The following is a 14,778-nucleotide window of genomic DNA, read 5'->3' on the forward strand; positions in this document are numbered from 1 at the left end:
GATCTTTTCCCTCAAAGCTGCCATGTCTGCATCCCTCAATTTCAATATTTCTTGTATGCCCTTGATGTCCTTGGGGTCATGCCCAATCTCTATGATTATATCTTCTAGGGCCCTGATCCTGTTGTCCTTTGCTTGAGAGGAGGCCCTTTCCAACTCAAGTTGGGCAGCTGTATTATTTAGGCTATTTTCTAGCCTGTAGTTATCCAATGTCTTGTCTGCCAAGGAGGCATACACCATCTCACCCGTTTGTTTATGCAATTCAATTTTGTCCATTGGGTGGATGTCTTTGGCAAGGACCTCAAGATTGGTCCTCAAGTAGTCTGAAGGGGACTGTGGCTGCAATGTAGTTGGCATAAAGTGACTCATGATCATCTTGCCCTCCTGAACATCATATGCAGACATTAGTCTTTGCTGGTTAGTGGGAGCCATTTTCAATAAATGATTGTATAGCTGTATTTTTATGGGCTCATTCCTCTTCTTTATGTCAATGAACTGCTGTTTGATGCCCAGTTCACCTTCTCTCTGTTGGCTTGAGGAGCTGACTTCCCCTCCCACTGTCCTCTCTTGTTCCTGCTGGAAGGAACTTGCAGATGCCTCCATACTAGGTGGGCCCATGCCCAATGACTGCCCAATAGGCATTTCCTCCTCTGAAAGAGGATTCATTCTATGCCTCTTCTCCCCATGACTTATTGATGTTGTCATGGGAGTCTCTCTGTCCCTCTTTCTGCTTATGTCTTCCTTTTGTGGAGTTTGGAGGGCTGAAGCTTCAGCTGTTGTTTCCTGCCTAGGAGGCACCATTTGTGGTGGCTGCTGCTCAGTAAAAATTGGGGCCTCAGCTGCCTTTTCTTGCTGTAATGGCTGCTCTTTCTCTTACTGCCCCTCTTGTGGCTATTGTACCTGTTGCTGCTATACCTCCTCATGAGGTGGCTATTCTGGTTGCATTACCTTTTCCTTGCCTTTGGTAGAGGTTTGCTCGGTAGCTTTGGTTGCTTGCTGATTTGTTGTGGAGGAAGATGCAGCTGTTCCCACTTGAATGCTTGGACGAGTAAACACCTGTGCAGAAAGCTCTAAGTCAGCCATCTTTAGGAGATTTCTTCGTGCTCTTTCATTTAACTCTTCTTGTGTGACAGGTTCCTCTAAGGTGCCCCTCTTCCATTTTACTTGATTTGCATATTTTTCTACATGAGGCAACCTCACATGGTCATAGCTGGACAACCTATACTTGACCCTTCTTACAGTTACAAAGTGATTGGGGTCATAAGGTTTCCAAAGGAAACTGGTTTTTAAGCCAAGGCTTTCTAGCATTCTATCTGCCTCCAGCCAGCCTTCCTCCCTTTTGTTATAGAGAAAGTGGCCCAATTGGTTTCTTACCTTCAACTGTGCTTTCTTGCCTTTGCCTGAAAAGTTCTTCACATCAGCATTCCCAAACTGCCTGAAATATTCAAGGGCAAACAACCTCATAGGCACATATCTGGGCAGTCTGTATGGGGGTAACTCACAGCCATATATCCTAATAACTGTGTGATGTTGGTAAAAATACCAATCCCCAATGCTGTATGCCTTGGACAACTAAAGGACTCTCTGCATCTCATCGGTTAGTCTTGGAGGAGGTGAGCTCAGAAGTAGAGACATGGCTGGATGGATAAAAAGATCTATGAACTCACAGTAAGTGTATGGGAAATTGGATATGCAGTGAAAAGCAGAGGTCCAATACACTACTGACCTTGGATTGCCTTGTGCATCCATTCTCTTCATAGCAAAAGAGAATTTCTCATGTTGATAGTATAAAATCAAGTGGTAGATGTAGGAGGTGTATCTGAACACCCTTTCCCTTGATAGGTTCATCAATTGCTCATGCATTTTGTCTGATATATAGGTGGCATAGTCATAGCAGATTGGAGTTTTTCCAGGGGAAAACATGAGCATCATCACCAGCACAGTTTCATCCACATACTCAATTGAGTTATACCCCAGAATGGGACTGATCATATCAACAAGGTCCCTGCCCAATTGGTTGAGGTAAACATGACAAATGGGAGGGTACTTCACAGTATCAGAATCAATATATAGTTGGTTCAGCTTGGTGATCTGGGCATCTGTCATTTTGGCTCCCTGCTTTATCAGATCAACTAGTGATAGAGGAACCAATTTCTTCTCTGTTTTGAACTGTAGCATCTCTCTGATGGCCTCAGGGGTAATATAGAAAACAACTGTGCCTGAAGGGTCAAGCACAGCCCTCTGGGTGGCATCATAACCATCAGCACATAGGTGAATCAGGTCAGGAAATGGATTGACCTGAGGAAGCTTGAAGATTGGGAGGAAGGAATCCCAAATGCCCAATACATCTGTTCCAGTCTCATGTTTAATCTTTAATTCATTTAATAGGTGAATGTGGAACTTGTTGTGCATTAGCATTTCCTATGAGATTTGATAATCCAAATCTGCTAATGCCTTCCACTCCAATTCTCTCTGGGGGGCATTTAAAGGGGCAACATTGAGGGCTACAGGAGCTACTGGGGCATCCATGGTCACTTCACAATTTTGTTTGTATGTAAACTTGTGTTGCTGTGCAGAGCAACAGAAAAGAGTGTTTCTTGAAGGGAGAGGTGATTTATTGATAAACAGAGGAAAAGAGGGTCAATTGCAGCAATTGAAATACTGCTTAAAGTATGGACAAGACCAATGTCTGGCCTTAAACTCCTTTTCTCAGCAAATTTGTGCAGTTTGGGTTACCAGTTCGCAATTGCGCGAACAGAATGCAATTCTTGGTAAAAACTCGGGCAAACAAGGCTCAACTGGTAGATTTCGACCTTAGAGTGTAAATGGGGACTAGGCACAGGGGATTTGCCGGTGAATTATAAGTTTCTCAGTGTTTTAAGCTTTCTTGGCAATTTACAGACAAAACCAGGTGCAGGAGGGATTCTCAAGGATAAATACCTGGTTTTCAGAGAACAATGGACACGAATGCAGGTGGAAATGGCGCGCCAGCGGTCTCCAGGTCGAGTTCAGTAGGTTGGTGCGCGGTTGGACGTGAAAAATGCATGCAAGTGCAATAGTCGTTTTTGTGAAAAGAAACAAAAAAAACACGAAATTTGGCTATAATATTGATTTTTTGAAATTTTGGCGCGTTTTTTGGATGACGTCAGCATGACGTCATAGGGTGGGGTCAAGGTTGGATGACGTCAGCATGATGTCTTCGGGTGACGTGGCGGCATACGAGAGGTCCACGGGGATAATGAGGTGGCATAGGCAGGGCGGATCAACGAAAACCGGAAGTGGTTAGCGGTTTCATATCGTACCGCTTATGATACGGAAGCGGAATTGTCAGAGGTACCTCCGATACGACGTGGGGGTGACGCGTGGCCGAGGCCTGACGTCACCCTCTGACAGATATCGGAAGGTATCTTTCGGACGTCGGGGCCGGTCCGATATTCACGAGGGCCGTTGGATTAAAGGCGCCCGATCGGACGGTTGACGGATCGTTGAGGTAGCCGGACGATACGGACGCGGGCGGGATTAAAATAATATTTCTTTTGGGATTTGCGCCCGGCGGAAAACTTTGGAATATGGCGGATTTTCATGGTTTTTCAATGTATTTTTATAAAAATGCGGATAGCGCTAAAACTTTGGGCAAATGGAGAAAGTGGGTTTTATGCGCATTTTCAAATGAAGTGGGTTGGGGGGTACAAAATGGGGTTTTTAGAAGGTTTTTAGCATATGAAGGGGTAAAATGGCTTGGATGACTTCTGAAGGGGGGAAGAGGGGTAAGGCTTAGGGTTCTTAAACTGGCCTGATGCCAATTTAATCCCTAACTGTGAACATATGGCTATAATGCCAAGGGGAGGGGTATTTATACAATGCTTGGGGTTTATACACCATAGTGTTATAATAGTAGGGAAAGGGTAACATAGGGGATTTTAGCTAATAGAAGTTAGGGGTTAATATGGATGGAAAAGGTGAATGAGGAGTGATATCACTAAGTTTATTTGAAAACCACTTAGCTTAGGGAGTAGATCAAAATGAAAAGAATCTTAGACAAGAAATGTGGCTTTCAAAGGAATAAGAACCACCATAAAACCTCAAATTCTTCCATGAGTCTCAACTGATGAAGGGATGTTAGTAATGAGAGTGAAAGGGGAAAATGGGAAGTTAGACATGCTCCTTTGCTTTGCTGCAACATGATGGAGAAGAGGACCTTCTCAATCCACTGATGTTCCTTTGTAAACAGGTTATCAAACACTCAATTTAAAGGAATGACACTTCTGCAACCCCATCTACCTACCCATCTATTTGCCTAGCATTTTTTGATTTCTTCATGGAGGGTGCACTTAGACTTGCAGACCCTTATGTGCCTTTTCTTTTCCTTTGGCTTTTTCTTTTGATTGCCTATCTAGCACTGCCCTTATTTCTTCCAAGGCCCCAGATTAAGCAGTTGGGAACCTTAATTCTCTACCTAACTATTTGTCTGCCAAGATTAAACAGTTTGGACAGACTTCTTTCTCTATTCTACAACAGAAAATTGAAACATGGCATGATCCAGATTAGGCTGTTGGACCATCCATCAAAATTGAGTAAACATGAAACTATGTACACACCTTGTCTTCTTGGAAATATGGGATCTTTGTATCAGCAAAGCAGAGCATATTTGGCACTTGAAGTTTGCCAATCATGAAATATGAAACCTATTGGTATAGGTATCCAACAAAATGCATCCACACGAACCTTATCATATCATGCCTTTAAAGCATTGATCCATCTCCAGTCTGAAATACAATTGATATTCCAAGGACAAAAATTCCAGAGCATTTACCATAGAATATTAACTTTGGTTCCTTGTGTTCCAAACTTTTATTTGAATTTATTTAAGGATTTTTCCTTTCTTGAATCATGGAGTCTCTCTCCATGTCCTTTTGGATGCCCATTCACGATAATATCAATTGACTCATCTTGAGGTGAACCAAACTCGCCACAGGAGATAGCCTGAAGATTTGTTGCATTTGATCCATTAATTACTGTCTCTTGGGTAGAATGAAGGTATTTTCCAGTAATTTCATGTTAACTGCTGCCTAATAGCCTCGTACGTTTTCTTTAAAGTAAAAGAAAAAATGAAGTCCCGTCAATGACAAAAAGTCGACAACAGTCTTTTGTAACATAGTGTGACATGCTGCTAGATGATGCTTAACAATATCAATTCCAATCAGTGTCCCAGACCTCCTCAAAATTTCAGCGAGCATACAGATTTCAACACCCATGCCATCAAATCTAGGAAGTGCCCTATCTGTGATTTCATCAGGTCCCATGAATAACCTGACAAAATCGTGACAGTGTGTCCCTCAAAGAGGTATTCCAAATCATTTCCCAACATCAACATTGTTGATTGCATCAAATCCTTCTAGGTAACAATATTTTGATGCATTGATCACTCCAACAGGGCCTTGAACATGGTGGAGTCCAGAAAAAAAGCTTAGAATTCCGAAGCAACACACCTATGCCTTACGGCATATGTAGAAACCAATGATGCATAATTGATCAAATTCACAAATGGTGTTTCCAATAATTGTAAAACTGCAATTGAGCCATCGACTCTCCGAAGGGGTATCTTAGGAAAAACAATGGAACTCTATAGTATTGCATATATCTCAATGTCTAAACAATTAGGTTCTCACAGATAACTAAAGAATTTGTCCTCACATGTGGGAAAGAATGTGCGTAGGAGATCAATTTCCTCCTCTTTAAATTTGAAAATTGCAACGAGACGTATATGCTCTTCTAATCCAACAAAGACAATGTTCCTCCTCTTTAAATTTGAAAATTGCAACGAGACGTATATGCTCTTCTAATCCAACAAAGACAGTGTACTCCCCACCTAGGCGCACTCCATTGGGGTGGGCTTTGAATATCTAGTCGAAAGCCTGACAAATCTCTAGTTGTCTTCCAACATATATAACAATCAGCTTTCTGAGGTGACTTGATTCTGGTATGATTTCAACAATTGTTTTGTTGATAAGTGAATGATTTCAACTAATCCTAAAACCTAATATCTACAACACACGGCTTTACTTTATGTGGAACTCTATTTGACATTTAATATCGATAAAATCCAGCCTATTATTTAGTTTTCAATAAACATAAGTATTCTAAATGCAAAAAGCTTCCTTAAAATGGGTGTTCAAGGCCACACAAATTGTACATAGAACCTTAAAATGGGTGTTCAAGTCCACTCAAATTGTACATAGAAGGCGGATGAATTGCTCACCTGATCAACATGCCTTGTCCAACAGCACAAACAACTTAATGTAACCTAGCGGAAAACCTACAAGAAAAACCCTGCATGAGATGGACCAAGATTCAATAACTTGGAAGCAACAGAACCTGGAAGTCAGTTGTTGGTTGGGGCGCTCATCCTCGATAGCATTTGCAGCAGATAAAGTTGAGCTTAGAAGGAGTTGAGTACCCACCTGTACAAATATCAAATCCATTAAAAACCCATATTAAGCTTAGAGGAATTAGAGGTTAGCAAATCGGAAAGGGCATTGAATTATGCTAGAGGACAACTTTCTCACCTGTGGTGGCTTGGAAACACAAGGCTTGACCTGCCATAACAGGCAAAATATTAGTTACCGTAAGTGGGCACAATAGCTGCTGTCTAACCAGCTCATTTTCTTCCCTTAATTTGGCCTATTGGGAGCTTTCCACATGTCGCACTCTTGCTAACTCCCTTTGTGTTTCCTTGAGCCTCTCTTCTAGAGGCCCTATATCTGCTACCCCCTTGGATTTAGCGATCCTCGTCTAGGTGTGGGTTCACACTCTTTCTTCCTCTAGTGCTAGAAACAGTGGCACTGTGAATTTTTTAGGAATAACTTTGCCAGCCTCTAAAAAGTTGAAATAGGAGCCCAGACTGGCCTGGGGGCTAGGTTCCAAGATGACCTCGGTCTTCTCTTCCTCCTGGGGTGACGTGGCTGCTCTTTCCTCCATCTACTCAGTTTCTTTTAACCTCACCAAAGTTTCCTGTAGAACAGTCTCGACATCCTGTAGAGAAGCTTCTAAGTTCAATTTCTCCATTCTTTCTCTCCATGAGGATGTTTTCAGGCTCCCCCACTCATCTCTAGTTGTCTTCCAACATATATAACAATCAGCTTTCTGAGGTGACTTGATTCTGGTATGATTTCAACAATTGTTTTGTTGATAAGTGACTGAAGGCGTGGGATGCATGACTTAATTACAGTTTCAAGATGCTTCCATTTCAAGTCATTTTGAAAAACAACCTTGTTGATAGTGTGTAATATGTTGCAATTGATTATATCCCATAGTTCGACAATATGTCCAACTGGAGCAAGATGTAGAGTGTTTTTTATTCTTCTGCCATAAGCTCTTTGGAAAGATGTCTCATGGTGGAAAAGAGAACCCATTTACCCACTTCTTCACCATCCTCTTCACTGGTAATCTTTGTTATGTCAAATAATTCTTCCAAAATCTCACAGATATTTCCAACACTTTTGTCATGTTTTAGATCAATTGCACCTTGGTCTATTCTTTTTTCACTCGTATATTTTCTTCTTATACTCAACTTGATTGTAGGAAATGGTGTTCATGCATCTGTAGAGACACTTTGTAGAGAATCAGACACAAGCCCTGCATGATTGTTTTTTAAAGCAATGCTAACATGTTCATTTGTTTGCATTTTCCATTAAATTGTCCAATTACAAGCTACTATATCTAACCACCTGGGAAAATGAACTTGCAAATATATAATAGATTATACTAATTCAAAGAGAAAAGCGAGCGATCTTATGGATACATACTTGATTAACCAGATGCACTTCACTCTCAGAATTCCTCGCTTCTGAGAAGAAGGCCCCTCATGCTTTTTATTTTCGATTCAATCGTGTATAAACCGAATAGAGGTACGACTGTAAATTGTTCAGAGGCACCAAAGAGAACATTGAACGTCTAGCTATTATGCCTGATGAGAGAGGAAGATGGAAACCCGTTAGAAATTTACGCAGCAGAATAAAATCAAAGACGACAGAGCTCACCCAAACCAAGAATGGAGAATAAAAAATGAGCCCTAAACAACTTTCAAATAACGAACATGCCATTTCCCAATTTGCTTTGTTTCTTTTGAACTCCTGTAACTAGACACAAGTTGATTTGAAGTTCCCATCATCCCAAGCTCGACCTGGTAATCTCATAAGCAAGGAAGCAGGCGACATTGGCAGGAACACTTCTGGCCATGGCTTTGACCAAGCCTTTAAGCCCTTCTAAAGCAACAAGTTTCTTGATGACATTAATTGTACCAACATAATTTGGATGGTGAAATTCATCAATCTGAATGACACTCTTCAACTCTTCAAAGCATCAGTTGGATATACAAGTGTCCAGCTAGAAGCGCTAGAAATCCCACCAGAAACAAGCAGGGTACCCATGCCCAATTGAGATGCATCATGTCGTCGTGCCATGAACGGCTTTAGAGCCTTATACACGCCATATGCAATGCCATTTACAGATACATCCCTTAATAAAGTAGGATAAAGCCCTTAAACAATTCTCTGGCTCCTTCAGATCTTAAGACATGCTTAGCTACATCAACTAGGCCATTGTGTTTAATAGAAGCTGTCACTCTTGTTACCCCTAAAGTTGCAACTGAAGCAATAGCCAAAGCACTCTGAGCTTGCAATCTACATCTGATAAGCTTAGTTGGGTAAGTCAAGAAAGATAAGCAATCCCTGCCCCTTCTCCACACACCACCTGCTGCCCTACAGTGGCAAACCAGGCTCAACCCTAAATAGGGCTTCCATCTGACCTCTTGCACTAAACACAACTGCATTGCAAGTTGCGACAGTGGACAAAGGGGCTCCCATTCCTTTGTACATCCCTGTGAGGCCTTCTTTGGCAATGGTCTGCTTGACAACATCCATTGCACCGACATAGCGAAGATGCTGGCCAGGAAGAAGCAATGGTTGACTCTGGGGCTTCACCTCAATTGTGTCAAAGGGATGCCCAGATATCAGTTGTGTTGTTCCCCCAACAGTGCTAGAAATTAGATCCTTTGCTACAACGATTACCATAATTGGAAGCGACTAATCCTAAAACCTAATATCTACAACACACGGCTTTACTTTATGTGGAACTCTATCTGACATTTAATATCGATAAAATCCAGCCTTTTATTTAGTTTTCAATAAACAGAAGTATTCTAAATGCAGAAAGCTTCCTTAAAATGGGTGTTCAAGGTCACTCAAATTGTACATAGAACCTTAAAATGGGTGTTCAAGTCCACTCAAATTGTACAAAGAAGGCGGATGAATTGCTCACCTGATCAACATGCCTTGTCCAACAGTAAAAACAACTTAATGTAACCTAGCGGAAAACCTACAAGCAGAACCCTGCATGAGATGGACCAAGATTCAATAACTTGGAAGCAGCAGAACCTGGAAGTCAGTTGTTGGTTGGGGCGCTCATCCTCGATAGCATTTGCGGCAGATAAAGTTGAGCTTAGAAGGAGTTGAGTACCCACCTGTACAAATATCAAATCCATTAAAAACCCATATTAAGCTTAGAGGAATTAGAGGTTAGCAAATCGGAAAGAGCATTGAATTATGCTAGAGGAAAACTTTCTCACCTGTGGTGGCTTGGAAACACAAGGCTTGACCTGCCATAAAAGGCAAAATATTAGTTACCGTAAGTGGGCACAATAGCTGCTGTCTAACCAGCTCATTTTCTTCCCTTAATTTGGCCTATTGGGAGCTTTCCACATGTCGCACTCTTGCTAACTCCCTTTGTGTTTCCTTGAGCCTCTCTTCTAGAGGCCCTATATCTGCTACCCCCTTGGATTTAGCGATCCTCGTCTAGGTGTGGGTTCACACTCTTTCTTCCTCTAGTGCTAGAAACAGTGACACTGTGAATTTTTGAGGAATAACTTTTCCAGCCTCTAAAAGGTTGAAATAGGAGCCCAGACTGGCCTGGGGGCTAGGTTCCAAGATGACCTCGGTCTTCTCTTCCTCCTGGGGTGATGTGGCTGCTCTTTCCTCCATCTACTCAGTTTCTTTTAACCTCACCAAAGTTTCCTGTAGAACAGTCTCGACATCCTGTAGAGAAGCTTCTAAGTTCAATTTCTCCATTCTTTCTCTCTATGAGGATGTTTTCGGGCTCCCCCACTCATAAGTAATGGATGCCTTGGAGGGGAACGTATCCCTTGGTGTGGTAGGGGTATCCACAATTGTGATTGGCTCTTTTGATGGAGGTTGGGGTCTGCCAGTATTAATTCTCACACTCCTTCTTGCTTTATAATACAAAGGAGTCTCCCTCTTTCATTTTTCCTTTGGCTTGGGAGAGGTACTTAGGGCGGCCAGCACAGCTGCTGCCTTCTTAGCTAGGGTTTCGGCCGACTTTTCCTCCTGCTGTCTTTTTTCTGGACTTCCTGTAGAAAGTCCTGTAGTGGCTGGTTTCTGGCTTCCTGTAGAAGTCGTTTTTAATCTTCCTGTAGAAACATCCTTCCGGGTTCCTGTAGAAGCAGATGGTATGGCTTTAGCCTACTTGGCTAAGGGTGCTTTGTATTTTAGCTTGGCTGAGGCTGCCTTAGGGGTGCCCTTACCGACTTGGACCTCCTCAGTCCTCTCTACCCTGCTTTGTAGCCTTTTTTCTCTGGGCATTGGTGTGATTTTACCAACTTCTATTTTGGCAGCTTGGTTCTTTTCTTGTGGTCCTCTCTGTTCTTTCTCTGATGTTTTGCTCGGGATTTCTTTTCCTTTAACCTTCTTCTCTGCCTGAGTTTGCTCCTTCTCCCCGCTGCCGGAGGGAGTGAGCTCCTCGGCCAAAATTCGGATGTCATCATCCTTAGACATATTCCAAAAGATTTCCCAGGAGAGAGGGACCATATAACTGTGGAGTGCATCTTCCACGAGGAGCTTGATAAGCCCATGATGGGCTAGCTGGTTTGGCGTCCCCTCTCTTAGTTTGGTGGCACACTCAATCATGGATTGCAGGAGGAAGTAAGGGATGCTCAGTTTTTGTTTTGAGGGTAGGTCCATGTGGTGCCTGAGTTCCGTGAGCAACTGGAAATGGTAGCCATACACGATGTTATATCGCCCTTCACACGTAATATATTTCATAATTTGGAGGTTGACTTCACTCTAGAACGGTTGTAGGCTAGTTCTTCGAACTCCATTTTTGTCCTCTGCATACTATTCCTCTGGTAGGAAGAACTCTTTCTTAGCTTTCTGACCCAATTTCCTCTCCTCCTTATCCCAGGGTACCCCCATCGGTAGATTAGTTACCCTGCTAATGAGCTGTGGGGTGAGTCTGAGGGTTAATCCTTTGAGGTTGACGATGGCCAGTGTCTTTGACTTCGGCTTCAAGGCCCTTAGGAATTCCTCCGTAATTTCATCATCATGACCTTGAATCTTGTCACAGAAGGACATCCAGTGGGCACAGGAAAACAAGTCCACCACCTCAGGGGTTTCCCGTAATTTCTTGGAGTCCGCAGGTTCTTTTCGAATGAACCCTCCCGGCATGGTAAAACTCTGTGTTTTTCCTGTACTGTTCTAAACTTGCCTGCTTGTGGACAGAAGGAGGACTTTGGGATTTCTTTTCAGAGCATAGCTATGACTCCGTTATGCACACAGTCGAATAAAATTCACAATTTTTCAGTGAGCCTTCCCGATGTCTCAATTTTCTACAGGAGGGCGCTTAAGCTGAGACCCTGGAAAAAATTTCGTATGCAGACTACGAGGGCCATTCAGGCAACAATAAAAACAGCTTCCACCACCCCCTTAACATGTAAAATTCACCACCTTTTAAATATTTTGCATGGGAGAGTATAGTTCAGGCCTACCTCTTTTAGAATCGCCACCTTTGACGTGAACAGTCCAAGCTTCTTCGTATGTTGGATGTCTGTAGCGCAGCTTCCTGTAGAATTCGTGCACGGCTTCCGGAGGACGCTACGGTGGTTTTGGATGAGTCTGAGCAGCAACAGGACGTTGGAATCAGCCCGAGAACTCGGCTAACAACTTGCAAAGGAGGAGGACGCGTACTCGGCTGCAAAACAATTGTGAATGGAATGACTGCAGTGTATCATCAATTATGTTACCGACCTATTTTGAATTGCTGCAGAATTCGTGGCGCGGGGTGTGAGTTGTCCTGGTCGATCCATTGGTCGATGTCACAATGATCATTCCCCTGGTGTGCCCCTGACTGCCGCATCCTTCCCTCTGCGTTTACCACCGCCATTCCTGCCATACCACCACTCCTCTCTGACTGGACACTTCCCACGTGTCAATTTACCGTTTTTTTTAGGCATAACAAAGTGTAGTCGGATCCCATGAGGCCATTGGACTCATTGTGGTAGCCATTTTCTTGGCTACCGGACTTGTTCAATCCTTCCATCCTCACAGTCATGCATATTTAGAGTATAGTTTATGTAATTTGCCGAAATAAGGTTAGGCACTTACCTGTGCAGCCGTGGACATGGTTTTTTCAAGTTCTGGGATGAGGACTGCTAGATCTGCTTGCTGATGCTGCGTGTACGGGTGCTGGAGCTTCTCTTCATTCGCTACTGCCGGCTACGAGACCTTGAGACCCGATTTCCAGTTGGTGGATGCTACACGCACCAGTTTCATTAGCTGCTGGTGTCTCCATGGCATGTTCTCCAACTAGATCAGCTGCTATAGGATTCCTGTAGGACATCCTGTAGCCGTTTCTCCTCCTAGGGTGCATGCTAAAATAATTGAGCCACTTCACAGGTGCAGGGTCCTGAGGTCGCCTTGATAGGTAAGGTGTGCGAGCCTCTGCATGCTTCATTTGCTCCTTAAAAACAATTTTTTTCTAAGAAGGCAAGGTTCTGGTATGACTGCACAGGTACATTCGATCAGATGGCAGCAATGGTGGTGGAAGGAGGTTGAACAAGCGGAGGATGGAAGAAAAGAGTCATGGCATGCCTCCTTAATGAACTTCGGGCTTCAAATGCTCCCCCATAATCGATTGCAGCCCGTCCAAAAGTTCTACAGGAAGTTTCCTGTAGAAATACAGAACTTCCTGTAGAAAGTCCTATAGCTTACTGTAGAAGGTTAAATCGTGACCAAATTGAGTCCAGACCTTGGGAGAAATGACTATTTGTGGAGGGAATGTATGTGAGGTTTCCTGGTAGGTTGATAGGGACCCTTGCCCTTAGGTTGAGAGGCCTCCTTTTTCCATTGTGTTCCTGTACCCTGCAACAAATTTCTGGAGATTTACTTGTTTTCTTCTGTTTTCTTATTTTTTTCTTTTTTTTTTTCAGAGAGACAGGAGGGGCGCCTCAATGAGGTTTTCACCCCTACCATCTGCCTTGGGCGGCTTAGAGAGGTTTTCACCCAAGGATCTTTTTTCAATTTTCAGAGGAACAGCAGGGGCGCCTCAGAAAAGTTTTCACCCCTACCATCTGCCTTGGGCGCCTCAGAAAGGCTTTCACCCAAGGAACTTTTTTATTGCATTCCTTTTTTTTCTTTTTTTTTATATGTTCCTCATGATGCTCAGGGTGTGCCCAAAACAGAGGCAGAACCCTTTTCTATGACCAGCACTGACTTTTCCACAGTTTTGATGAACTCGTGCCTCGAAAGAGGTTTCCTATAGATCTTTAGTCGATGCCCATTGACTAGCATGGGGATAGCTTCTTCATCAATGGTCCGGATAAGGACAGACCCATTGTCATTACACTTCTCCATTGCATATGGTCCCAGCCATCTTGTCCTCAGCTTTCCCTTGAAATCCTTATATCTGGAATCATACAGCAGCGCCCAATCTCCCGGCTGGAATTGTTTGTCATTGAGGTGTCAGTCATGCCATATCTTCCTCTGAAGTTGAACCACTTCCGAGTGGAGGAGGGCCTGCATTCAGTGTTCATCTAACCCATTCAGCTGCAATAACCTTTCTTGCTGAGCATGGCTGAGATCTAGGTCCAGCTGAGCTGCCATCCTCAATGTGTTGTACTCAAACTCGATTGACAGCAAGGCTTTCTTCCCATAGACCAGCTCATAAGGTGTGAAACTGGTTGTGGTCTTCCAAGTGGTGTTGTAGGCCCAAGTGGCCTCAACCAAGCGATCTACCCAATCCTTTCTGCTGTTTCTCACCACCTTAGTCAAAATCCCTTCTAATGCTCTATTGGTGACTTCCACCTGCCCATTTTCTTGAGGATGATATGCGGTGGAAGTCTTATGCTTGATCCTGTGATGAGCGAGGAGGTCTTCAATTAAATTGGAGGTGAACTGGCTTCCTTGATCGGTGACTAACTCTCTTGGGTCGCCAAATTTGTAGAAGACGTTTTCTCTCAAGAATTCAGCCACCTTTTCTTCTGTTGCTACTTTGATTGCCTTGGTTTCTGCCCACTTTTTCAGATAGTCAGTGCACACAATGATGTAAAACCTTTGTCTTGAGGGAGGGTTGATAGGACCCACAAAATCCATACCCCACTTTTCAAATGGCTCGAGATTCACTTGAGGTTGGAGAGGCATTTCATCCCTTGGAGTCGGTTTCCCCATCCTTTGGCATCGGTCACATTGGCTGATATATCTCCTGACATCTTGATGAAGAGTGGGCCAATAGTAGCCTGCCTGTAGGATTTTGAAGGCAGTCCTCTTGGCTGCGAAATGTCCTCCACAAGGCCCATCGTGACAGGTTAGGAGGATGTCAAAGACTTCCTCCTCCCTTACACAATGCCTTAAGATCTGATCGGGGCCAAGTTTGAACAGGTTGCCCCCGATCCAAGTGAACGAGGCACTCTTTCTCACGATTCTTCTCTTCTCCTTT

General features: G+C 43.4%; 1 protein-coding gene and 1 pseudogene across 3 annotated transcripts in view; both read right to left on the reverse strand.

Moving 5' to 3' along the window:
* Positions 1-14,778, reverse strand: part of LOC149243925 (uncharacterized) — a 224,191-nt gene that overhangs the window by 42,796 nt on the left and 166,617 nt on the right. The gene's annotated exons all lie outside the window — the stretch shown is intronic.
* LOC149243926 (mitochondrial carnitine/acylcarnitine carrier-like protein) lies at positions 8,164-9,392 on the reverse strand (annotated as a pseudogene).

The sequence above is a fragment of the Pinus tabuliformis genome, chromosome 8 (genome assembly GCF_031772625.1).
Source record: "Pinus tabuliformis cultivar Carrire ecotype Pingquan chromosome 8, CPIR1, whole genome shotgun sequence".
NCBI classification, from domain to species: Eukaryota; Viridiplantae; Streptophyta; class Pinopsida; order Pinales; family Pinaceae; genus Pinus; species Pinus tabuliformis.